Here is a 27,030-nt window from a genome sequence, read left to right as displayed (position 1 = left end):
TAGAGCCACAAGCCCTTTCTATGTTGTAGTACCACTGAGCTTGCAGAATTGACTTTTTATCAGAGAGGATTGGCTCCTCTCTAGTTTGTAATGACACCTGATAGCTTTTCTCACCACATTGTGTTATCTCCTGTCCTCTCCATATTGGTCAGTTAAAGAAGCTCTTGCCAGTTAGTGCCCAGAGTCTCTGCTGGGGGTGAACTTTGAGGAATATAGGAAAATTGGGAATATCCCCACAGACAGGTGGCTCAGAGAATGTAGCAACTCTTATATAAGTTTGGCCTTGTTCTAAGAGCGCCTCTGTTTTCTGTAAACACTTTCTCTGCAGCCTTCGCTGCTAAGTGAGGTTTTCTGTGGAAACAGAGCCTCCGCTTCAGCTGCCTTTTACCTGTCTTAGTTCTATATTTATTAACAGATGTTTCAGTTAAGTTTTGCATTTATGTAACAGAAATATGTAGCTGTGTGACAGGGTGGTTTTATTCCTAGAGGAATGTTTTTTAATGTGATTGAATTCTAAGCTTATGAATTTGAGCAACATAGGAAAGATTCCTAAAAAGTTTGTGTGAACAGCAGTGACTGCAGAGGCTTGCTACAAGTTTGAAGGGGAACATAAGTTAGTACTGCCTGTGTCTGGCCAGCAGTTTTAAGGGACTCACCCTGATTAAGCCAATTTTAAAAACGTAATTTCTGTACAGCTTGATAGGATTCCTGCTTGTATGTCTACGGTATGGGACAGACAACAGACATACTCCGAATGTTCTTGGCTGAACGTAAAGGGAAAGAAAGAATTCCCTTTCTTCCTACCTGTTCTAATGTTTTCTCCTTTTATATTGTTTAGTTTGTAGTTTTTCCTCATGGTATGTGAGCATCTTCATAATGACTACTATGGTAAAGACTGCAGTTTCTGCTGTAGTTCTGGCCACAGACGGTAGTGTAGAAGCTACATAGGTTCTGCTTCTATGAAGAAGCTGTTTACCAATTTAGTTGTGCAAATGCTAATCCAGAAAAAAAGAACTTTCTTAACTGGCAGCTCGCATAGATTTCACACCCCTCTGCTTGGCCCTGATTGCAGTCCTCCGAGTTTGTCAGTGATGTACACAAATTCTATTTCATACCAAAGGGAACATTGTTTGGACCTGTGGAGGAAGCAAGGGGAGTATCAGTCAGAGCAGATGCACTTTAGTCTGATGGTTTCATGTTGAGACAGGAAGGGTCAGCGGAGAGTTCCTGTGGGAGAGCTGCCTCTTTGCTTGCCCTTGGCTGAGGAGTGCCAACGCGCAAGCCTGCGAGAATGGGCCAGCGAGGAGCTTTCAGAAAATACAGTGGCTTCAAAATTGTTACCAGTGAAATGAGAGGCCAGTATTACATAGGCAAGTGACCAAGTTGTGTGTAACTTGTGTATTTATTTTCTGGTGCTTTTTCTTTCCGTTCCTCAAGTACAGTTGTCAGTGTTACAGTATGAGGCTTTCATTACTTTTTAGATTAACTTATTACCTGTCATCTGATTGAAATACCTTCATGTTTTCAAGCTTTACCCTTTGTGTGTAGGGGAGCTATGTGTTTTAATTAGATACATTAAAAAAGAGTATAATCCATTTTGAGGTGGTAATTTATCTCATTTTCCCTTAATAATCAACTCTTTTCAGTACTTCTCAGTATTGTAAAATACTGACGTCTTCTTCATCTAACATGAACCTTTTCCCCTTTATGTTTCCCTTTGTTTTACTGATCTGAACTGGCCTCCATTAGTTCTTGTTTCACATCTTTACCTTTTTTCAATAATGGTCCAAACTCTTGAAAATAAAACACAAAGAAAGGACCCTCAGACTTCTATGAGTGTTTTCTGGCAGATTTTATTACTGTTCCTCATCTCATTTTTTTCACTAAATATAAGAATTCCCATAATTTGTCTTCTGATATTTAATATTTATGACATTGCACTTAGGAGCAGATTTCCTTCCCATGTTAAACTTACTCAGATAGGTTGCAATCATCACTTACTTCTTTTAATGTTCTCAAGAACTTCTTCCTCAGCATTAAGTAGCAGATCTGGTAGATTCTCTGTTGGTATTAATTGCTGCAGATCCAAGTGCCCTTGAAGTAGAAAATGAGCAGCCTTGAGCTAGCCCTAAGAACAATGCTGGCTTGAATTTTAATTTAAAAATATGAGGAACTGGATCATAAAATGGTTCTTTAAACCTAAAATATGATAGAATAGTATTCTTTATGAGACAAATTCTAATTGCATGAACTATGCTGTATCAGTGGTTTAAAATAAAGTTTAGGTGACCATTCTGCATGCCAGCAGGCAGTTTAGATCAGTTATGTTTTACAAAAAAGCCTTGATTTCAGTTGCTTAAATATTTTTTGTTGAGTATTTTCAAGGAAGTGGCTTATTTATTGTGACTTTAAAATAATAAGTAAAGTCTTTCTTGAAATATAGTGTTTGCATCTGTTTTTTTTCCTTTCTTCTCAACTTAGTTATGGTAAAAATTACAATTCTTCGGTAACAGTTCACTGTGTTTTTCCTAGAAGGTGTATTATACCTGAGCCTCTTAGCTTATTAAAAGTGCAGGAGCTCTGGACAGTAAAATGTGGTTACAGCATCCAAATAATTGTTTTGTTGGATTTGGGAAAAGTTTATCCATCATTGCATACAATATATGCAAAAATTGATGGATACAAAGTTATTTGCAAATAGAGCCTTGGCAAACCTCTTCTGGAATTCTAAGAGGGTTTTCCAGCTAGACTTAGTCATTTTTTCCCAAATGTCTTGGCATAACTGATCACTCAGGAGTGACATATGGTAGAAACATGCTCTAAGGGACAACTCTCCCGGATGGCGCACAGCACCACACAAGATAGACAGATGGTGGCTTATTCAACCTTGGAAAAAGTTTAATCCTACATATTGGCAAGGTGGCCTGGCTACTGAGAGAGAGGCACACACATGCCTGCGAAATCTGAGGCAAAGCTTTTGTGAGTTTGTTTGCTATTACTGAAAAGAGCTAGAAGGATTGAGCTGATAATATACATCATAAGTATCGCAAAATTACATATTCAATATGCTAGCAGGAAAAAAGTGAAGTTCTGTGGAAAAATGACATCCTAGAGTTAGCAGAATACTGCAGAAAATAAAGGTCACTTAACTTTCCGCAGCATCTTCTCGACTGAAAAATGTGTATTCATCAAAGCAGATGAAAACTTACCTTTAACTTCTACAGCTGTAGCTGTTCATTAATTGAAGCATCTAGTAGGAGAAAGGATATTTTATGTTTTTCATAGTTTTACTTATGTTTCAACGTTTGCTATTGGTTTTGTGAAGTGTGTTAACCCAGAAACTGTAACCTTTCTCAGAAGAGTAATCTTAAAGAAATGTAAATCCAAACAAAAAATTTCAAATTCCATGATGCAAAATTAAAATTTATAGCAGAAAATGCAAACTGTATGTTTTAGTTTTAAAAAACAGACAGAAGAACTGCAGGCCTTTCACTTTAATATCTTTGTGTTTAAGACAGTTGAGAGAGGCGTATAGTGTTTCAAATGGGAAAATGAATCTGCGGTGTGGCTTGTTCAGATGCCTAGAAAAGAGTGCATCAGCTCTGAAAGCTTTCTGGAAATGTGTAGCAATTGATTTTCTAGATTCAGTGCCGTGTTTTGTAAGGATTTTGAAAATACTGATCCACTGAGAACACCAAGGATTGTGTGCCAAACATTCTTCTTCTTCTTCTAGTAGATCACCCACTGTATTCACAGCCAGAAGGAAAAGAAGCATCTCCTGACTCTCTGGGCTTCAAGGATATCAGTTATGTTGTATTGGGTGAGTAGACTAGACGGGCTTTTTTTTTCTGAAACTTTTCTAGAAATTTAAATATAATTCAAGTAAATTAATCTTGTGCCATTATAGGTATACTTCAGTCGAATTAATATCATGCCAATAACCTTTTAACCACAGCATCATGATCTTATTGATACACATTTTATAGCAATAATATGTCTGTCTGTGTCAATGTGTGTGTATAGATATATACTTGTATACATAAGTATAGCTAAATCTTAGTAGTAACTTTTAGATGTGGGAAGATTTTGATGTGTCATCTCTGATATTTTTCTGTGCAAATATATATTGGTTTCAAGGAATTCTCTCATGTTAAAGAGTTGGGGAAGGAAGGGAAAAGAAGTGAGATGCCCAGAGTAGCCAACACTTGGATAGTTATTTGCCTGGGTGTGGAAGGCCCAGTTAATATTTCTGTTTTGCCTGGTCAGAGAAAAGACTTGAAAATGAGGTTCTGGCCACTGACCTGTCAGGTCAGATGCCTCGTTTGCCGTCGAACAGCACATTATTTTAAAGCATGGTGCAATGTGAGAGATTGAAAGACAGCTGCAGAGAGAAACTAATTCAGTAACATGATGTTTAGGATATGCACTGAAGAAATGCTATCAAATTCCTACTTTGAGCTGAGAGTACTCTTGTGTAATATAAAGTCATCCATGTTTAGGACTTAGTAAAAAAAAACATTTAGTCTTTCTGAGGATGTGAGTGCCTTTTAAGTACTTATTGTCACCCTTTTCCTTTTTTTGCTGCACTCCATTGTGGGAAATGGTGATGTACCATATCATAGCTGAACCTGAAGGCCTACAGTAATTGCTGCAGAACTAGTGCAGTCGTTCTGATTTCTTTTTTCATCTACTTTAACTAATTATTACAGAACTTAGTCAATACAAATTTTAACAATTAAATTTGTGCCCAAGTGTAACATCAGCAAAATACGACAAGTTTCAGATTACTCTCTGCCTAGCCCCTACGCAAATTTCTTACATACTGCACAGAAGGAATGAGCGTTTGGTAGCCCATCCAGCCCCCTATGACAGACTCCTGGCTTATTGTCACGAAGTATGCCTCTGGGCCTTCTAAGCATCATTTATTTGTGAGAAAGAGAGCTACAATCTGGTGAGATGATTACAATTCTGCAGATCCACAGCTGACACCTTTCTGACTCACATCTAAAGTTCAGACTCAGAAATACTTGAGTCCCTTGAAATTTTGAGTTACGCTTCATGGAATCGATGTTTTTATAATTTATAAGCTCGGTGCCATCGTAACACTGTTAAATACTAAACGTCAGTGTCTGTGAATCAGCCATCTGCTGTTGGGGCTGAGTCTTGTATCTCCCTGGTCAGTGACAGTGGAGGTCATTAAACCATGATGGCTCTCATTCAGATGGGAACAGTTTGAGGTAATAATGTGGATGTGTCCAAATAAAGCCACTTTTCTTCAGCGTAATTGTAGGACTTATATTTGGAGGCCTGAAAAGGAGGAAGAGGAGTTGGAATAGGGGAATGGAGACTTTGAAGACACAGAGAGAGAAAAAAAAATAGGACATTTGAGAGGACTTGCTTTTATAGCAGGATTATTGAGTTATGCAACCAGATGAGCAATGGAGAAACTGTGCAGGAGAGAAGCAGCCTTTAGGTTTTGGAAGAGAAGTTGCATGTACTAAGCATTTTTTTTAAGAGGGCTCTGATCTTTAGATCACTGACTCTCATGAGTGGTAAGAAAACTGAGATAGGAAATGCATGTAGCCTTATTTTATTCTGTCTAGACTTGTGTACTTGTGCACTTCCTAAGCAGAGAGTGATTGGGTTTTTTTGGAACTCTCACAAAGCTTGTGCATGTTTTGCTTCAACCACCAAATGTCCTTGAAACCCAGAATACTCCCAAGGTTAGATTTTCTTGTTAAACTTGCTGTGAAATCTGGGCAGGATGTGGGTTAGCACTAATCATAGGAGCCTGTGGCATCTTGCTCTGCCAGGTCCTGTTTCTTTGGAGATGTGGTAATCAATACCAAAGAAGTTGAATGCAGAAACTGGGAAAGAGACTGACAGGGAGGCAGCTGAGCCAAACCAAAGGAAAATTAGAAGATGGTTAGGACAGAGCACAACTATATGTACGGTGGAGGGAAATTCTACCATACTAGTTCATGCTAATTGATGCCTCTGAAGTTATTGTTGAGCTGAAACTTTAAAAATGGGACTAAAGTATCTTGTTGCACACCTCAAGGAATAAATCTGGTCTTTATCTGTTGCTGCTGATTCCAAGACACACACTCAATAGGTGTGGCCAGACAGGGGGAAGAAACAATTTAAAAAGCGTCACTTGGTCAGTAGACTGGTGGTAGGACAGTATGGGAAAGTTCTAGTTGTCTTCAATACTTCTCTTTTTTCCCTTGTTGGGAGATCTTTTTTGAGATACTGATTCCGAATTCTTAATTCTACTAATTCCAATACTTAAACCCCTTTCCTCCTTCCTCCCTCTGTCCCATCACCCCCCCAAAAGAACACCCGAAACTCCACTGATTTAATAACAATACCATGTGGATTTTCTTGTAACCGTGTGTAGGTAGTAGTGATGTTCAGTATAGGTGGTGTCCCTCTCTCAGAATCTTAAATTCAGGTAAAGCTGAAAATAGCTGCGATCACTTTTATGCTTTCTGGCTATCCCCCTTTGTTCTTTTTCCCTGCCCCCTTCCGCTTATGCTCACTTGCTCTCTCTTTAGTTTAACACAGTTGAACAGCAGTGAAGTGTAAAATGTGCTTTTGCCAAGGTCAGTTTCTTGTGATTACTCGCCTGTGGCAACTTATGCCAGTTGCAACAGACTGAGTCTCAGCAGTCCACAAAGTCACACTGGTGCTTATGCAGAGGACACCCAGTGTAGGTTATAGTAACCGTAGTCTGGAATAGCTTGCAATGCTGCTGAATATTAGCAGCTTGCTTTAACTCTTCCCATCTAGCTTGCACTTCCTTCAGTGGCTTGGAGTCTGTTCCACAAAGCAATAGGTTGTCCTGTTCTCCAGAGAGCCTCGAGGAAGTTTTTGCCTAGAAGTTCTTGGTGTTTTTTTCTTTTCTGATAGGGGATTGTCCAGAATGACAGCAATGTTCATAAATAAAGATATAGTAAAGCATTGCCAAAATGATGAAACACTGAAACAATATGTGTTTTAGAATGCTATATATACAGTCTGTGTGCCCGGTTTGCTTTTCGGGAAAGCTGTATCAAATACTGCTCTATTGAAACTGATGGAAGATGGAAGATAAAATGTAGATGTAAATAGTAAGAAGCATTATGGAAAAGTTTAAGGAACTGCTTTTTAAAGCAAAAATGCAAAAACTTAAAAGATGGAGGACATACAGTCTTTTTATCCCCTTTAAAAATGTTGTAGACATTCATATGCCCCAAATAATTTTTTGTTTATAAGCTAATAATGGTTTCGACTGCTGTGACTGGAGAAGGAATGTGAGTTTCCCCAGGCAAGAGCATCTGTTTCAGAGTGCAGACAGAGATTCCTGAATCTCATTCTGTTCACACTGGACTGGCTGTATGGTGAGAGAGATCTCCCCTTTCCTTCCCCTTTCTCACCTGTGAGTGAACTTATGTATCTCTTTATGGGAAAATGTTATATTTAGAACAGAAAAGCTTGGACTTCCCCGTTATTTTGCTTACTTGTATTATCATCTATAATATACATATTTTTGTTCTGAAAGTATTCACTTTTGTAAGAAGCATTTAGATCTTGAGCTCTGTAATACTGATCTTGAAGTGTCCCTCACTACTGACTGCTAGAAAGGCAATAAATCTAGATGATCAGCTCAAGGGCTAGAGCTGAACTTTGGTGACCTTTGAAATTCAGTTAAGTGCAAGATTTCATTGCTTAAAACTGATTGCTATACAGTTATGCATTTGATTCATTTTGAAAATGTGTTACTGTATTAAACAGTGCTCTCCTGTCTTTGGCTTTGGCTTTGGCTTTGGCATGATTCCTGTAAGTAAAGTAATGGCTCAGCAATCACGTCTTGATCTTGTAAACACTTGCACAGGGTTCACAATTCCCGTTGAGCTCAGTGGAAATCCTCACAAAATGATGGGCATTGAGAAGTCAAGTCATTTGAAGCACTTTAAGAAAGGTTCATCCAGTATTTTCTGTTTAATCTCGCTTCCAAGATTATAAGAAGGATTTTTATTGAGGAAGATGTGACAAGGTGCAAGTGTTTTGTTGCAAGTGTGATGGTGTATGTTTTGGACTGACATTTGCTTGTTGCTTTTATGGCTTTCATAGCCTACCTGATTCTATCCCTACTTCAGCCCCCATTCCTTTGCTTTTAATAGCATTTTTATTGGCACAGCTCTTATGGAAGCATACGCTGTGATAGCTCCCTTCAAACTTTGTGAAGGCTCATCTCTAAACTCCGCTTGTCTTTAAGCTGGAAATTCGTGGTGGAAATGAGCAGTGTTCTGTGCCTGTGCTGTGGTATACAGGCTTGTAGCAGTTGCGGTGATGGAAGTTGTCTTCTAGTTATTTGAGAGAGAGATGGTGGAAAACAGTATCACTGATACGAAGAAACAACTACACTAGTAGAAGTTCAGTGATTGATCTTAGATCAGCTAAGAAATGAGCAATTGAGTGTTCTTGGGTGCGGTAATGCAGAAGAGTTGCACTAGCTATACTCATCAAAATTCAAGCCATTCATTTTCTTTAATCTTAAGGATCTTGAGAACAGGAGAGAACTACTTAGAACTACTACAGAAGTTGGTTTGGGAACATTTTTAATGACATTCCTGCAGTGGGCTGCCAGTGATGCACACACTGAGGATTTCCTAATCAGTACCTTCAGCCCGAGCAAATGGCGTGACAGGTGAGATCGAAGAAGTCTGCACAAACACCAGAACTGATTCAAATCTCTGTGTAGAGCTCCTAAACAGTTTTTAAAAATTGATTAGACTTTCACTGTTTCTCAAGTTCTTGCCTCTTGGGTTCTGGTTGATAGCAGAAATGCTCTGCTGCACGCGATGAAGGTAGCTCTTATTTTATTTTTGGAGCAGTCAGAATCCTGAGCTGCTGAAGTCTTGCCAGATTTGCAGCCTAATTTTTTAAACTCATAAGTTGAGATGGGAAAGTTTTTTAGGGGATTTATTCATACAATTCTTATTAGTTTAAAAGGGAGCTGAGTCAGTCTCCTGGTCAGCTTTGAAACATTTACCGTGCTCGTTCAGATGTACTGGAAATAGGCATTTTAACGTACGGATACAATTCTACCCTTTTAATGTTTCTGCAGTTTGAGAGTACGACGAGACACTTCCCTCTCTGAAGACAACCATTGCTATCTCACTGAAAAAAGTAGGAGTGCCTAGAGTTTCACAGATCCAATGCTGTATTCGTTTTATTAGAAATAGCATGGGGAAATGAGCAGTAAATTTGTGTTGCGCAACAGTACATCTCCTCTGGGAACATTTGGTGTTTATCTTTCTTGGTTTGGGGATAGTGGTAAGATCCCTTCTTAGCATTTAGTTTACATTCAAGCATAGAGGGTAGCTGGGAACGAGGCAGCCATGTGAAGAGAAGTCAATAAATTTAGAAAGAGAAAACATTCTCCAGTTCTTTATAAAAGATACTTGTTACAAGCCTTTATTTGGGTTAGCTTGAGGAGACAATAACTGTGCCTTGCCTCCTTGGAATATGAAAGGGGCCCAATTAGTATAGCTCATTTTTTTCTGTTTCTCTTTTTATTGGCAAGATTATTTTTAAACTTCTAATGACTTTTAACAAATGCTTATTTTGTATTTCAGTTATGACAAGACAGCATCATCCTGATAGTTCTTTTTTCGTATCAGACAGGCAAAATTCAGTGATGAGTGTATAGGATTGGGAGACAGGATTTCTTATGGTTTGTTAATTCTGTCTGTGACATTTGAATCATTGCATGGACTTGGACGGTCTATAACATTAGTTTCAATTTCCACATGGGAAATATTACTTAATAATTTTCTGTCTTACGAGTGCATGTGAAGATTAACTTTGTAGAATGAGTGAAGCATTTATTAATAAACAATCATTTTTGGTATGTCACTTTCTTATTCCTAGCAGTGACACTGGTAATATATTACTCCTGAGACGAATGTAAATGAGCAAACATTTAAATGTAAATAAAACAAAAGGCACACATTTAAGTAATTTTCATCACCTTCCACCAAAGCATGTGCATTCAGTAGTGTCCATGTTATTGCTACATGTTTTGATGATTTTAAGATTTTAAAGAAGAAATGCCAAATACTGAAGTAGAACCCAAGGCCATGCTTGTTTGTTGTGTCTTCATATCTCACCTACAGGAGTGCTTGATAATCTTGCTTTAAAGGCCTGTGAAATAAAAATATCGGAGATGCAACACACATTTTAAATATAACTCAATTGAAAAAGTTTAATTTTGTTGCATGTTCTCTGCAGTACAAGTATGATGTATGATTAAATTGCAGCGTATAGCTGCATGACTATTTAATTTTTTTTAATAATTCTTTACCTTGTTTTATAACCCCATTAAAGAGAAATAAAGTATTTTGCCAATCTCTGTTTCCAGTGTCAGAGATGTCATTTGCTCTGTGATTGCAATATAGGAAAATGAACATTACTTTGCCTTTCTTTCAACGGTGAACTTGAAGGATGTGACTGAACAGCACAGATTTTTAAGTGGTTGGATTTCTTAAAGACAATTGTTTTCACCATTTTATTATCTCTTTAATGAAAAAAAGGCCTCTAAGTATTTAGTTTTTGCTTCTTTTTAGTTTCATTTAGACTTTCATGTTTTTTCTGCTATACTTTAAATATTAAAAATAAACTTGTGATAAACAACCTTTGGGCTTAAGCTATAATTGCTTCACAGTGTTTCTGTTTTGGATGTGGGTTAGAAAGAAAGGAATGAGATAAATTTGAAGGAGAGAGGAAAGGAAATGCAATTGAAAACCCAGTTTGCTATAAAAGCTTGTCCACGGAGGTCATTTTTGGCATGGTGTTGAGTGTCTGAACTCTTGTGTGAGAGGAGCAGTGGGCTTATTTGCCTGAGATTTCTTTAGCATTGTAGTTTAGTTTTACCTGAATATTACTTTTAAAAAACCACAAATTCAGCTATTTTACTAAATTTCAGATGCTTTTATAAATTTGTGTTATCTAAGAGACTAGAAATGACTCAGTTACCACTCAATGAGCCTTTGATTGAGATTTCAGTCAGAATGTTCTCATTGCCTCTTCCCGTGTGGTTGACATGAAACCTTGCACTCTGCAGCTATTGAGAAGACAGCCTGGGAATGTGGTCAGACATGCTAACTAATCAGCAAGATTTCACTGCCTGCAGGAGTTGCTGAAGGTAACTGGTCATGGTTTTGAAACATTAGTCTGAGTGCACATAAGAGAAACACTCAGCTCTGAAAATACATAGTTAATTTATGTTACATTTTAGAGTTTTGTAATTAAAATGAGACTTTAAGACAATCTTCCATCTTGTGTTATTGATGGAGCTTTTTATCTCTCTAGAATGAAACCTGAAGCAATGAATCATACTTTCAGTGTTCCACTTACAGACTGGCTTGACTCATCAGTGATTTTTTCTTCTGGCATGATTTGGGGGAAATGCCAGTTATTTTTTCATGTGTGCTTGTTAATTATTATTGACTGTTGAATAAAGATAGAGATGAAGGCAGCCCAGCTGAACACCTGTTTTCATTTAGGTTTGAGCTTCTAAAGCAGCACACGAAATATTGTATGATTGCACAAGAGAAACAGTAAGATGCAGACTGATGATATTGTTAGTGTCAAACAAGGATGCTAACAAGTGAGTCCTAAGAGCTTATTATCATTTTAAAGTTCCGTTGTCTTAATAGTTTCCAGATGTATAAGATAGTGAAAATCTCATATCTGGAAAACTACTCCCGTAAATAACCCCCCAAACATGGATTTTTTTTGATTTTTTGGTTTTCTTTAAACTGCTTACTATCTATTGATAATATGCATATGTAAACAAATTACACTGGTCATGTAAATTGTGCTACACTTAGTAATCTTTATTTTATTGTAATGTTATTTAATGTTATATTTATCTTCTAATATAACCAGATACATAAAATTGTCCAGTGCTGACTTTGTGGTAACTTGAAAAACAAAGCCCAACTTCAGCAGTGCTTTACAAGTACCTAGTTTATAATCATCTTGAACTTGACACATTAAAGCATTACAAGAATAGTTTCTCTTATTACTTTCTTAAGAGTAACCTTTTCTATATAAACTGTTTCCTACTTACTTTGTTCTTGTGTCCAAGATCTAAATTCCCTTTAGTCTTTTGTAGAAACTAAAAGCTTTTAGCTAGGCCTTTCAAAACCTTAACATGTTTTTATTTACATACATTCATTAGCCCTGAAGATTGAAATTTTTCATATAAGCAGTAAATACTTTCATCTGTTCAATATTATATATTCTCTTCTTCTAACTATACACTTATTGTTAGAACTTGACTCAGGGGATTTGCTTCATGCAGTGTAACACTCCTTTGCCAATTATGTGCAAGGAAAACACAAATGGATGTGTCAGTTGTACAGTGATGGAGCTATACAACATATTTTTTCAAGAGGTTAAAATATATCTTTTTCTGCCATGTGTGAAGAAGACTCAACATCCATGTCTTCACTCAGTGACCAATTAGTAGATACTTTATCCTTTAATAAATTAAAGCACCTTTAAAAAGCCAGTTTATACAATTTGTGATGCATAAGTTGTTGGAGCAACTAGAAAAGAGAGAAATGTGGCAGGTATGTAGGATATCTGCATGCATATATTATGGGCAAATAAATGTACCGTAATTAAAATCCACAGATTCTCTCTGCTGGTATGTGAGAACTCAGGCTGTTCTCCTGCATCAGTGTTGACATGTGGTCATTCAGCTGTGGGGAACCTGCTCTTCATGGTGCTTACATGGGTGAACCAGGCTTCTTAAATTATGGGCATCAATTTGAGGCAAATTTTTCCTTCCAAGTACATAATGAATGAGAAAACTTTGCTTTCCACAGAAGTGAATGATAAATGTAACAGTAATATTTATTTTAAGGCTAGTAATATTTATTTTAGGGCTTTTGGCTGAAGAGTAACCTCTCTGATGGACCAGCTCTTACTTCTAGGTAACTTTCACCTCCTTTCAAACTGACCAAGCAACAATCCTTATGTTAAAAAGTAAAGAAAATCTTGCTAATTCCTCGTTTCTGTCTCTGCTGGAGCCATCCAGTTTTGTTGATAATGATCTAATCTGTTGTATAACCAGAAAATACTGAGCCTCCTGCTACAGCCTGCTTCTTTCTTGGCACTGCCGGAAGGCTTCAAAGGAGACTCTGTGAGGCGACTGCTCTACCAGCAAGGCCAAGGGGATCAAAGCATATGTTTAGAAAGGAAAAATAACAAAAAAGGAGCGATTTCCACACACCTAACATCCTGAAAGTGAGACCAGTCTCACAAAGATGAACTATTGTGACATTTAATTACTTCAAGTTTTATAATGCCAGAAAAGAGCTGGGATTTTCAAGAAAAATTCATAAAGATTTTATTTTGCAGATATTTGATATGAGGAAGAATATTTTTCAGAATGGATGTATTGACAATTTTATGCAGTTTAATTATTTTGCACATGATTTTTATGCTGCATCATGTTGCTTTTTTGGCTCTTTTTCCCTGAAGGTTGCAATGAGCAAGCTTCTAAATGGAATCAGTAGAAAAATTACTTGAAAGAGGAGAAAAGTTGCAGGAAAGTTTAGTGTAGTGTGATTCCTTGAAGACTGGGTAGTTGTTTCAAGACTGTGTTTAGTAAACCTGGGAAAAATATAGACAATTTTTAAACTTCACAGTAAAATGGAAGCAGTTTCTCTTCATATTTTTTGCAGACATTTTAGATGAAAATGCCTGATTGTTCAGGGTATCATCTAATTTATGATGTTGTCTTTAAGTGAGTTTCATGAATTAAGAGCTATTTAATACTCCTTGCACTCTGAATATGGTTTATATTATGAAACCACAGTATTAAAAACATTTAGGCTTAAACTGATCCTTTTCCAGTATCAGATATTCAGGTTTTTCACTTTCAATTCTGAATATCTTTTCTTTAATGCCCTCAGGAAAATCTTAATATTTTCCTATGCTAATTTAGTAGGAAGTCATAATAGAAATATAGCAATCTCAGCTATGTGTTACTGGAGAAAGTTCCTATAACATACAGAATATTAAGCAGAAAGAAACCATGTGACTTACCTGCTGACAGCTTTATGGCAGTGTTCTAGCCCATATTCCCTTGGTTCCTGTGATTTACTGTAATACTACATGTTTTTTATTAGAGGGAAAACGATAGGAACGTGTTTCATACGCATCAACTCCATACAAGAAAGACAGGCAAAAGAAAAGTTGGAGTTACAATGAGCTTACTCTCTTCCTACTGCCCTAGTTATTGTCTAGTCTTCTTGATGATGGCTCAATGTGAATAATAGTGTCTGTGCCTTTTATTCCAGTGGTGGTTTGATAATTGGCATATGTATAGTGTTTTTCATATGCTGTGAATCCCAAGAAAACCTGCAAAGCACAATATGATTACTCTAGACAGACATGCACTAAAGCATAGCATCATGATAAAGTGTATGGAACTTTTCCTATCTTCCTACACTTCAAAATCTTGGAATTATTTTTTAACTAGAATTTTGGACATTCCAGTGTTAGCAACACTCCACAATCCCTATCTTCCCCTCTTCTTCCTCTTATTAGACATATGCTTTACTAATGCCTCTAATGTCTCTAGTCCATTAGCAACTCTCTCTAATGAGACTATGTTCTGATGATTAGAGGAGGAACCGCCAGCTGGGATTTCTGCTTTTGTCCTTTGACTACTTTGCCCTCTGTGGTGGTGCCTGTTTCGTCATTGGTACTTTGTCAGGGAGCAGGGAGGAGGGGACTGCGTGGTGATGTTTTAGTGGTTGTTAAATATGCATAATGTTTTACAACGCGAAGGTAAAATCTTTGCCATAATACTCTGGGTCCTGCAGTCTTTTTGTTTTCTTTAAGCAAGTGGAATCATTAGAAACTGCCTTTAGACAGATACAATGAGGTTTCCCCTTATACTGTAAACATGGGCAGTGGTGCCATCCCCTTTACTTTTGTGCCTCCTCGTCCTGCACAGCGAAGGTCTTCTGAGCTCCACTGTGCCTGGGCTGGAAGTGTTCTGCTGGGGCTGTTTGCAAAGGGCTGGGACATGCTGGGGGGTGGGATGGTTTCATACCTATGTGGGACAGTGTAGCTCAAACTTGCCAGCAGTGACAGCTCTGAAAGCCTGGGGCATGTTCCCTCACAGCAGACCCTTTGGAGACTGAGGCTGCAAAACTCTAGCTATGTTTCAAAGAACAGGAGCAATCTATGGGTTTTCAAAGATATGTTAGCCAAATTCAGAAATTATCCTGAGGGTCACAGAAGATTCTTTCCTTATCCAAAACTGCTGCAGACCTGTTCTTGAAAGCATCAGTCTCTGAAAACTTTTCTTTGAAACGTCCATGTTTTTAACAGGGGCCAAACAACATATTTTTCTTTGTCCCGTTCATGGAAACACCCATGCTAATTTAGCTGAAATTAAAATAATGTAAAATTTGAGCTTCAGGCATAAACTCAGCTTAGCAGAGTCATAAATAACTTTAGTGATGGACAGTGCTCTGGTCCCTAACTGTAATGCAGAGGGTCAGCTGAGAATGTTTTCTACTGCGATTTTTAGAAATTAGAATGTTAAACTCAGTAAGACTAACTATACCTAAATATTAAATGATCTGTATCTTCTTTTCCCCTCAGATCTTTTTGAAGTAAAATTCTGCCCACATTGAAAGTTTTCATGGAATAGCAGATAAAATGTTGGAGGTCTTTGTGTGTTTCATTAAGCACAGTCCATTCACACATTACATTTTATGAGCTACCGTATAGTTTCCCTTAAATGTTATAAACTGCCGTCTACCTTGCTGTTAAAATAAGAGGGCAATTTCTTGAAGACATGCTGCTGGAAAAATCATGCAGGTATTGATCCTGCCTTTTGCTGGAGAAGTACTATCATCGATGTATTAATTGTCATAATAATGTTGTTTGGCATGTGTATTAAACAGCTATTTAATCTTTTTATATTTCTGTCTGTCATTCCTTTACTGGCAGAATAGATCAGAGGCAGTGAAGTCGTGTGCTTAGTGGAGCCCCTTCTTCTCTTTTTGGGTCACTGAAATCTGCTTTTGAGAAGCTTTTGTACTCTGTTTGCACGTTGAGGTTATTTTTGACAGAGAGAGAGAGAACAGTCAATGCTTAGATTGCTGTTTTAGTTACTATGGAGAAGCTTTCCCACAGGAGGGCTTATGCTGTCTTTTCTAAAGATGGCCAAACCCTGAATTTGCCCAGCTTCCTCATAACTTCCAGTTATGAAGCTCATTTCGTAACAGTTGTCTTTAGACTGAAGATTCCTTTGGCTCATATATGCTTTTTAGGCTTTTATTAGGCTTTGCAATCTTTAGTGCCCTAGTACATCCTGAAAGAGAAAGAGAGATAACCACTGTCTGTCAGTCTGTTTTGGAAATGTTGGGGGGGGGGTATGCTGCTGTATGCCGAGGTATGTCCGTTAGTTTCTCCACTTGCTGGTATGGTTTCCATTGAGTGGTCTGTACTGTATGTGGGATGCTAGATGGTGTTGTCCTCCTTTACATCGTGGAAATGACAGGAGTCCTTCAAATAGCTTTGTTTCTTTGTGGAATGCTTCCTAGGTCTGAGGCTGAATGGAAACAAGGCATGTGCTTTGATTCATATGTTTTATTTTTTTCTGATACCTTCTGTAGTTTTTCTTTGATATATTAAATACCATTTAGAGAGCTGGCTACATTAAGGTACAGTTCAAAGTAGCGGAAAACCGTGTGAAGCTAAGAACTTTATCCAGAAATAGATCGTGAAAGGTTCTGAAAGCATTTTGTTTTCATCTTCTCTGTTAGTGTCTTTGCTGATTGAACACTTACTCGTAAGCACACTGTTCTCAGTGGTTAGATTGTGTGATTTTTTATTTTATTTTATTTTATTTTTTTAGTTCTCACCTCCTCCAGTGATAGGAAAGCAATACTGTATCCTTTGAAGGGCCCAAGGGTTTGATTGCATTGTGCTGCAATGCAGACTTTCCCATGCAGTCCACTGTGATGTGAAGGATAGGGGCCCTTTTCTCCTCATCCTTTTTATTTCTTTTAAATCACCTGTGAAACATGTAAGAGGGAACAGAATTTGGGGAAAAAGTTCACCTATAATAAGAAAAGTTTGAGAAGAGGAAATTCAGAGACGGGGTAGTTTGCCAGGTTATGTCTGGAGGATTATTCAGATACAGGAATGACTTTTCCCTCATAACATGGGGCTAGGACTCAAAATCCTTTCAATTTCTGACTGCACTAAAGACAAACCAAACCCTCATCAATTTCCTGTAAATACAGAGGTGTTTTAAAGGCTTTTTATTTGGCTGGTGTTAGCATCAGTAGAGGTAGGAGACACTTTCTGGTCCCATTTTTCAAGGCATGATACAGTGTGAAGAAGGAGTATGCTTCTATAGAGGATCTTCAGTCTTCAAAAATTGGTGGAGCAGCAACGTTATTGAATAACCTGAGAGGAAACAGAGGCATAAAAACTGTCCTGCCAAAGGTCACACTGCGCCTAATTTTCAAGGGTTGGGATTAGAACCATGGTCTTTCATCTGTCTCCTCCTCTCCTTCCTAGCTGTAAAAGTATAAATGTTTTTCTTCTAGCATTTCAGCACTGTCCTTAAGTCCTTAAGTTAAATCTGAAGGAGCTCTTAAACTGCAGAGAAATTATTTCTTGCACAGATGAAAAAAATACCTCAAGACTCCTGGGTCCTCTTCTTCGTCCTCTTTTTTGTTGGTCTGTCTCATTGAGCTTTGCAAGCCAACATTTCTGAACTCTTTTAGAGGGTAAAGACTGAAGTATCTTGTATGTAATCATGAGTGAGCTGACAGATATACTCTGTCAAAGTGACAGTTATTGTGTATAAAAGATTAGTGATAGATGGGAGAGATTTTGCTATTGAGTCTTGCCCAAATTGTGAACATTTTCAGTTATGTGACCTTTTCCAGTTTAATTAATGTAAATCTGAAAAGCACAGGGCATCATGATTACAGAAGACAAATGCTGTTCAACCACATTATGGAGCTTGTCCTCTATATTTGGTATGAGGTCTGGTGTTTACTGCAAGATTACAAAAATGAAACCTGCACTTAACATCTCGAAAATTTAATTCACATCTAAGTTTTTTAACATCACCCATACCTCTTTGATATTTTTGCTGCTACTAAGTCAGCTCTTACATATTTTTGCATAGCAGTCTTGGAAGCATCAACACTTCCATTTCCATTTATAAAGAAAGTCAGCAGCAATTTGAATATGCACAGATGAAAAAACATTTCCTACAGCTGTCCCAGCAAATTTCAAGCCATCTTGAATATTTGATCCCCAGAAAATATGTAAGGAAACTGAACTGTTGATTCATAGTCACATACTTCCCAGTTCTTTGTGGGGGAGAGTGCAGTAGGGGCAAAATACTGATGGTTTAGGATGCCCTTAACTGGTTTGCCCTGTCACTGGAAATGCAGTTTATCTGCTTATAAAGCAATGGTTGTATAGTCACTGCAGAAGGGCTATGATGGCAGAGGATGTTACTGTCCTCTCCCTTCTGTTCTTCCCTGTGGGTGTTTGTTGCAGTCCTTCAGCCAAATTTTCTGTCCTACATAACTGAAAGTTCCTATTTCCAAAATTCTGGACACATTCAGTCTTTTTCTTTGCGGGGAGGGGGTTGCATCAGCCTTTAAGATGAACACTTCTATAACAAGCCCAATATCATCACAAAGTAGGGAGTTCATGGGAGAAACTGTCAGCTGCTGAGCAGTAAGAGATTGCTTACGCAGACAGATTCTAGTGTACAGCAGCCGTAGGTCAGCACGGCGCAATAAGCACATACCCTTGTGGTGCCTTATGCGAGACTTTGGCCCACACAAGGCAGCAAGGAGGCTACACACTTGTATTTCTCACCCAAAGGGATGTTCACCTGCAACACTGGGCTGTTCCTGTTTTCATATAAGGAAGCTTCTCTCAGCCTGAGGAGTGGTGACCTGTTAGCTGATGCATAGCAGGAGAGTGGACAGAGGAGAGCCCAAGGGCTGTGTCCTCCTGGGAAGCAGAAGTTTCAAGGCAATGTTTTGGAAATATGAACCATCTGAAACATATACAAGGCTTCCTGGGTTCACTGCAAGAACCATGTCTCCATCTGATAATGGGCAACATGACTATCAGGTAATATAACAAGAAGTCGAGTCAGGAGAAAGTTGTTCCTGTAACACTGGAGCATAGAAGAGAGAACTGACTTATCAACAGCTCATCTACCTTTATTTTCCATCTCTCTTGGAGATCAGCTGAGGAGAGTGGCTCTTTGGATCACAACTAGGATATTAGTTTCATATTTCTTTGTGTCCTCAAGATGTGTGTCCGGTTATATTGCAAATATATAAATTTACTCTTACTGCATCAATTAACATAATGTGAAAGCTTAAAGAAATATATATGTAAACACAACTTCTATGTCCATTATCATTGCTTCTTAAATGTTGTCTTAATAGTTTATCAAAATTAAAGAGAATATCCTGATGGAAAAGTTCTTGGGATTTTTTAAGTGATTTAGAGTTATGTGTATGTATTTCTATGCTGTTCTTGAAATCAGAAGAAGAGGAAACCTAAGCCGTGTTGGAAGAGACAATTGCTTTTTAACACTATTTTTGTATTTATTATGCAAATGACCTTGTATGTACTTTAATTTTATTTTCCTGCAGTATTAAGAAAACAGCATTTTTAGGATGCTTTCTAATTTAATTGTGCCCTTCTGTACTTATAAAATGGTTAGCTAGTGAGAATATGTTTTGTAAGTCTTTTTTATGACTTGGCGATGTGTAGTTGGATAAACAATTTGCTTTTGAAATATGAAAAGGTCAGCACTGCTTAGATTCCTACACTTTAGCAAGCTGGGCTACCTTTTTATCTGAGGTAATTCAGAAAACCACCTATTTGCACACATGTGCAGGTATCCAGTATCCAAAACATGAGAGCAAAAAGGATGTCTTGACATAAGTATCTTTACAAAGACATCCTTAAACTTGCTGCATAATGGGTCAGAGGAGTTTCATAAAACTGAGATTTTTGAGGTTTGGAAGGCAGATCTTGCAAAGACTTGTAATTTTGTTGTCTTTTTTAAAGTATGAAAGAAGAGGAATTATTTCCTGTTTCCCTTTCATTTAGGCCTTCTCCCCAGCTTGTCAACCAAGCAGGTCATACAGGGAGTAGACCTGTCTAGGGCAGGCTCTGTAGCCTGAACATTATGTACGACAGCATCTTCTCGAGAGATGGCGAGAGGTCTCCCAGATGCAGCTGAGTCCCTATATCAATACAACTATATCCTCACTAGCCACACATGCACAACAACTCTGTTCTGGCATTTGAGGTATTTTGACAACATGCATTTTTAATTATGCCGGATACATATCAGAAACAACCAGAAATCCCATCTTGAACATTTTCTGGCTTTCCAGTAGAACTTGGCATATAGATCAAGGAACTCCTTTGATTTTGGACTTCAATGTAAAGCAGAAATCCTGCAGCTTTCAGCTATTTCTAGATGTAGATTCACACTTAGTGTGCTATTAGTAATTTATTATTGTCTCAAGAAGTAGTTATTTCTTTTTCCTATTTTTGTTTATCAGAAGGACTGGTTTTATCTCATTTGGTTATGTGGCTTTGTTAAGAGCTCATAAGGCTGACCTCCTTTCTAAGGAAAATTCACAAGACCTGGTGTTTCGACTGCGGTTTTTTATTTTAAACACAATGCTCTTTGTAGCAAAGCACAGCTTGACTGACTACAGGTTAATGATAGTTCTCTTTGAAATGAGGTTTGTTTTAGAGCAGGAAGGATTGATGTGGCCTTGTGAGGGAAAGGTGATTAGGGAGAAGGGCTGCTTTGTTAAAAGACATTAAACTTTCCATATTTGTTCTTGGGTTTAGCTTTCTATGTTTGTCTCTGTTATTGAAGATATGTTTCACTTCATAAATTGGGCTTCACAGAGGTGTTTTTGTGTTATATTCAGTGCATATTCGTTAGCAAAGCTGTTTGGAAGAATTTCAAGTTTGTTTAATTGTACATAGTCATTTGAGTTTATTCTGAACTTGGAACTTTTCAGCATTGTCAAGAGCCATTTTAGTTTCAGGCGACTTACGAGTTGCATGCATTTACCTGAACAATATATATGTTCTGTAGCATATATCTGTGCTGACCTCATTGTCCCCACTAATGGGCAATCCACCTTATTGGAATAGGAGATACTAACAATATTGTCAGAGTTGCCTCAAAGATGTCAAGAGCTGTATCATTGTAAGGGCCACAAAACCTTACTCTTTGAGGCTTAACAAAGGTCTAAGTTGTAGATCAATGGAGTGGGGGGCTTTTTGTGCATGCACACACACACAAACACACACAAAGATGAGTCTTAAAGTTGTTTCTGGAGCATCCAGTTGTGGCTGTTGTCTAAGGTCATTTAATTAAATGAACCAAAAGTATCTAACGTAGTAGGATCTAAGGAATCCCAGGGATTTACTATGGCATTGGTAGCTGTGTTTTTATGTTAATATTACCCTTTCCCCTTTGTTTATCACATATGAAATTGATTATATTTTCAATGATATGAAATTATTATAGCAGGCTTCAGGTTTAGACAGAAATCAGACTTTTGATTAACTGTTTGTTGATTTCATATGATGTATGAACCTCAGTCAAAGTGTATGAAAGTAATATCTTTTAAATATGCCATTTCAGTAATGTAGCAGTGACTATATGGGATATTCTGCTGCTTTTCTGGCGACTGAAGGAACATGGTTTTCACACCCTGGGTATGCAATAAACTTTCTGAAATGTGTTTTGCCTGGAGAGCATTATAGCTTAAATAAGGAAAAACTGTGGAGCTGTAATTAAATACAAGTTGCAGTGCTAGAGCACACTCAACAAATTATCGCTTGATAGTGTCTGCATGGTTCTGAGGATGCTCTTTTAGATGTATGTAGATAAATTTGAATGCTCTTGCTTTCATACTACATTTCTGTTATAAAAAATTATTCAGTCGCCCACTTTCTAGTTCTTATCTCTGCTTACAACTTGTTTGTTTTTCCAAACAATTTCCCATTTTTTTACATAACACACATTCAGTAAAGCACTTGAGCACGTATTTTACTGTTTTTGTAAATTAAGCCTTGGTCATCAGGGCACGGCGCTCTTGTTTTATTAAACTAAAACTGCTGGGAAGTTCTTTGATGCTCACTGAGCTTGTGTTCTCTAGTTAAGTATTCCAGGTTATAACAGCAGCCTTTGCCATGCACTGACACTGTTTTACATTAACGGTATTTATTAAGAAAAAAAAAGTGTCTGTGAGGAATAACCTTGGAAGGTGAAGAGTCTGTGTTTTAGCATAAGGTGTTTGATCTAAAATTGCTAATTATAATGTTGAGGATGAAATTAAAGTGAGGTTCTAGAAAATAAATTACTTTTGCCAAAGATGATTTTTATATCATTTTTCTTCTTTAGTTGCATTTAAGTTTTCAGTTGCTGACTTTTAAACAATCCACTTTTTAAAACTAAAATAAATTAACTTCCAAAGTCAAAGCACTAGTAAAGGAGAACTTGGAATAATCAGGCCTTTGACAGTATATGAACATTTCACATTGAACTATTAACTAGTTGCAAAGAAAGATTTTTCCTTCTCTTGGAGGAAATTAAGTGTTTGTGTTAAATATGACAGACTACTCCCAAAGGTCTTGTCCTTTGAAAAATTATACAAAATGAAATCAGTGTGGCCGGGATTTTGCAATTTGTGTGGCTCTTTGGCAATAATCTGATGAAAACAAAGGAAACTGGCAGGGATTCGGGGGGTTCCTACATGTAGAGGCACCCTTCTGCTCCCCTCCACCCTTTCAATGGATGAATTCCAGTGGATTTCATTTTAATACAGCAGAAGTTTGGTCTTGTGAATTAGGAAGTCCTAAGTTTGTTTCTGTAAGAGTTCTCTGGAAGATGATGCATCTTTCAAAGCTGTTCTTTTTCTAAAATACTCTAATTTAAAGAATTCTTACCAAACTTGTAGATCAAAGGTGGACTATATAGGAGGACATTGCTGTTTTACTATGTATTGTGGGAAATACATCACAAGGAATTAATATTTAAAAGAGAATTCTAATAAAAAGGGATTTATAGAGCTAATGATCGTGTTTGGCAGGCAATGAGAACTGTTCGTCTCCTGCCAGAATTTCAGTGCATTCAGTAGCTGCAACACTAATTAGGAAGATAGAGTGGGTTATCTAAATGTTTTCATTTCAATTTTTTTAATCTCCTTTCTCTTTTGCCTGTGTTGTGCCTTGTGTTTATTTTTCTAGTGATTAAAATGTATTCCAGGGTGGGAAATAGAACTATAGGTTTGACAGCATATCTTGTAGAACTTGCCTTGTAAAAGTTTTAATTCATTATTTATCATTACTGTTCAGATGATGCTGAGTATATGTATGTTTTCTTTCATCGTTCCCTGATTGTTCTCTGCTGTTCTTCAGTGCATTATTGTAAAGAAAGTCTTGTTTTAATATATTATAAATATTCCCACCAGTGCATCCTGTTACAATTAGGAGATTCCAGGTCCAGATCTTTTTTAGCAAATGTATTTTAGATACAACTATTTGTACCTAATTTTCCTGTTGATATCCTTAACTCTCCGACATGTAATGTGATGTCTCAGCTTTTTCCTATTTCAGGGACTTTCTCAAGATGCTTGGAGTTTGTGTTCTCAGCCATTCAAGCTATCAACTTTTTTGACAGCTATTCTAAATCCTCTTCAAACAAGGACAAAGTTACTTGAAGCTTTGTGCAATTCAGTATGCAGCAATTCTCTCAAATTCTTACTGAGCTTAGAAAAGGATGAACTGGATAGTGCCATATGTTTGATCTTTTAGTTTTCTCCTGAGCTATGTGGAATCCCAGTCTTGTTTTTTCTGTGAGGTGAGTGATGTCCTGTTCTTAATGTCCAGCTGTCCTCTTTAGCTTCTGGATGAGTGACCGCTGAACTGCAGACAAAGCTTCAAGAAAATACCATTGCTTTTTACAGTGCTGTCTTTTTCCCTTTGATAGAATCATGATGAATTTCACTGGGTGTTTAATAACAGATATATTTGATAAAGCTTTTTCTTTTTCTTTTTTTTTTAAATAAGGAAGAGATTGTTGCCTAGTAAATAGAAAAGTAGGAGGAGGGAAACACAGCACAATTCCAAATATTGCCTGTGTTCCTTAAACTGCTTCAGTTTGCCATACAAATGAAGCTAGGAGCTCAAATGCACAACCTTGTGCTCAAGTATGGGCTGGAATTTGACTTCGTTATGTTCAAGTCTGGCAAAAATGGCCTGCCTTCTACTGAAGCATTCCTTTATGGTGCAGACTAACATAATTTTTAGTACTGTTTCAACTAGGCAGCTTTCTTTTGGACAAAATGATTGCAGTGTTAGTGGTGAAAGAGAATGCATGTTGAAGAACTTGAGGAAAAAAAGCAAATAATTTCCTGAACCTGACCTCACAGAGAAATCTCTTCCTTCCCTGAAGCCAACCATGATAAAATGTCATAAATTTTCTCCACATGTTCTAGCTGTGCTCAAGCAGACACTGCTAAAAGTTTGAAGCTGTAATAAGATATGTTTCATCCTGAGAAGGGGGACAGAATTTCACCTTGTTCTTTTCTGAATGTTTTCTTTCGGCTAGAGGTTTGAGTTATATTTTTGTTTAATTTTTTTTTCCATGGGATGTCTGCTAGCAAAGGGTAACACTGTTGGTTGTACATTTCAGCATTTAATTTTTTGGCTCAGTGACCCATAGCTCCTTTTGTTGATGTTTTTGGAAGGGAATAGATCAGCGTTAGTGTCATGTCTTATATGCAAGAGAAACTTCTTCATCCTGTAGTGTTAGACCCTAAAGACAGAGACGCAGGACAGAGAAGATGGATCATGAACTTGCAGTGTTTATTTTGAAATTGATGTATACAGGTTAAAGTTTGTTTCTCTGTGAAATGTTAGCCAGAATTTTATCATGTAAACATTTTTCTTTATGACTGCAAAATGTGTTATACTATGGTATGGTGATAGAAATGACTTCTAAGAAAAACTGGCCTTTATAATAAGACTAGTTATAAAAATATTAAACTAAATAGGTAAGTTCTTCGTGCTTCTTGTGAAGTGCTGTTACACTAGAAATACAGTTGTAAGGGGCCAGGGTGACTAGCAGCCTAAAATTCTACTCGTTCAATATGTTTAAAAAAACAGGAAAGAGAAAAGCAATTTTTTGATTACCAGTATTTGAAAGTTATATTTTTAAGCAGTGTCAACAACTTTAATAATTATGAGCTAGTTCTGTATCTAGTTTTACACTCTAAACTGCTCCAGTACAGAAAGGTTTGAAGTTATTGCAGATTGCTGTGTGTGATTTGAGCCCTCCTACCTTGTCTGCAAGATGACCTTGAATGTGCAATGGGGGAATGCCCTGCTCAGACCGGCAGGATTCAGTGACTGCCAGAAATATTGAGTGCAAAACTGGCCTGTGACTGAGGAACAAAAATCTATTGCAGACTGCTCTGACATCTTTTTGTATGACCTCAGAGGAGTTCACTGGATCTCTCATTAGCTGGGTTGTGTCTGCATATGAGGAACGGTTGTATTACCCTTTGGACCGGCTTCCCTCCCTTTGGGTACCTGTGCTGACTGGCTTCACTGGAGTTATTTCTGGTCAGTACAGCTGTAAGATGAGAAGCAGGGTTTCTGTTTACATTGCCAAAATGCATGTTTGATTTCTCTTAAACTTCAGCATTCAGCATCTACTCTATGTACTATGCAGACTGAGATACACATTTTCTTAGCACTGAGCATAAGAAGGAAAAAGTAAAGATTATTTACTCTTCAGAATGTAGAGCTATAAGCAGGTTACAGATTATGGTACTAATATTTTAATTACTCTAGAAATGAGTCTCTTTGGTGGAAGGTGTTAGGCTTTACATGCTGATGGATCCTGGATACGCAGAGAGGCTCCTATGTGTCAGTGAGAATGTCGGTAAAGCTTTTTCACACTTCAAGGCTGTCCTACAACAAAAGGCCATTGCAGGCTGGAGTATTCCTCCTCTAGGTATGCTAATGCACTGTGAAAGTGCACATCATGCCTGGATGGGCCCTGCTGATAAAACACTGCCTGGAGATCTCTCAACGTGCTAATGTGTCAAAGTGCCCACAAGCAGAGGGCGAGTAATACTGCTTTATAAGGGTCATGTCTGTTGAAGTTAGCTAGCGTGCTGTTTTTGTGTGGAGTTGGATTCCACTTTGAAAAGCTTTGTTGATTAAAAATCGCAAACCCCATGCTTTAATTGGTAAAAATCAATAGGGCTGATAGTGTCTTAATTTAGACTGTAGGAAAGAAAAGCAAATGTTAGAATCTTAAAGTCAGTTGATTTAAAACTTGTTCACAGAGTTAGTATGGCTACCTGATTTTAAGTCTTATCTACTGCAATAGTCTCCAAACAATTTATGTTACACTTCTGGGAATTTCCTTATTTTCTTCTCATTCTCCTTTTTTTGTTTCTTTACTTTCTAAGGAGAAAAACACTTCCACTTTTTGGGAATAATTGTTGGTAGTTATGTATGACCATTTGCAAAGCAAAGTAATAGTTATTCTCACTAGAAGATGGACATTCTTAAATAACAAAAAAATCCAACTATAGCCTCATATTTATTTTTTCCACATTTCATTTTGCAGTGATGGTCATCTTCGCATTCTGTATCCTCCTGTTTGATGCCATAAGCCTTTTTTTCTCTTCTGCTTTTAATTTTTAACATCATTCATGAAATATTGTTAGCTGTAGTGTATCATTTGTGTAAATAACAATAAACAATAAAGTAAGTAAAAACTGAAGTATAATTTGAAGTAGCTTACCTATTATTACACCCTTGCAGTTTTATTCAGGATCTGATAATGCTTAAACACTTCTCATAAAACCTGTATATGTAAAACTTGCACAT

The 27,030-nt window shown here is 37.4% G+C and overlaps 1 protein-coding gene across 10 annotated transcripts in view; it reads left to right on the top strand.

Moving 5' to 3' along the window:
- Positions 1 to 27,030, top strand: part of LDLRAD4 (low density lipoprotein receptor class A domain containing 4) — a 305,627-nt gene that overhangs the window by 48,840 nt on the left and 229,757 nt on the right. For 6 of the 10 annotated variants that reach the window (XM_026094306.2, XM_064507166.1, XM_064507165.1 and 3 more), the window contains one exon: positions 3,734 to 3,820. The exons of 1 other annotated variant lie outside the window; for it this stretch is intronic. The gene's annotated coding sequence lies outside the window, so the exon portion shown is untranslated. Of the gene's footprint in view, positions 1 to 3,733; positions 3,821 to 11,110; positions 11,192 to 27,030 lie in introns of those variants that run through there. 3 more of the 10 variants (XM_064507167.1, XM_064507160.1, XM_064507162.1) reach the window with 2 other exon arrangements.

The sequence above is a fragment of the Dromaius novaehollandiae genome, chromosome 2 (genome assembly GCF_036370855.1).
Source record: "Dromaius novaehollandiae isolate bDroNov1 chromosome 2, bDroNov1.hap1, whole genome shotgun sequence".
Lineage (NCBI taxonomy): Eukaryota > Metazoa > Chordata > Aves > Casuariiformes > Dromaiidae > Dromaius > Dromaius novaehollandiae.
This window is presented reverse-complemented; position numbering and strand designations above follow the sequence as displayed.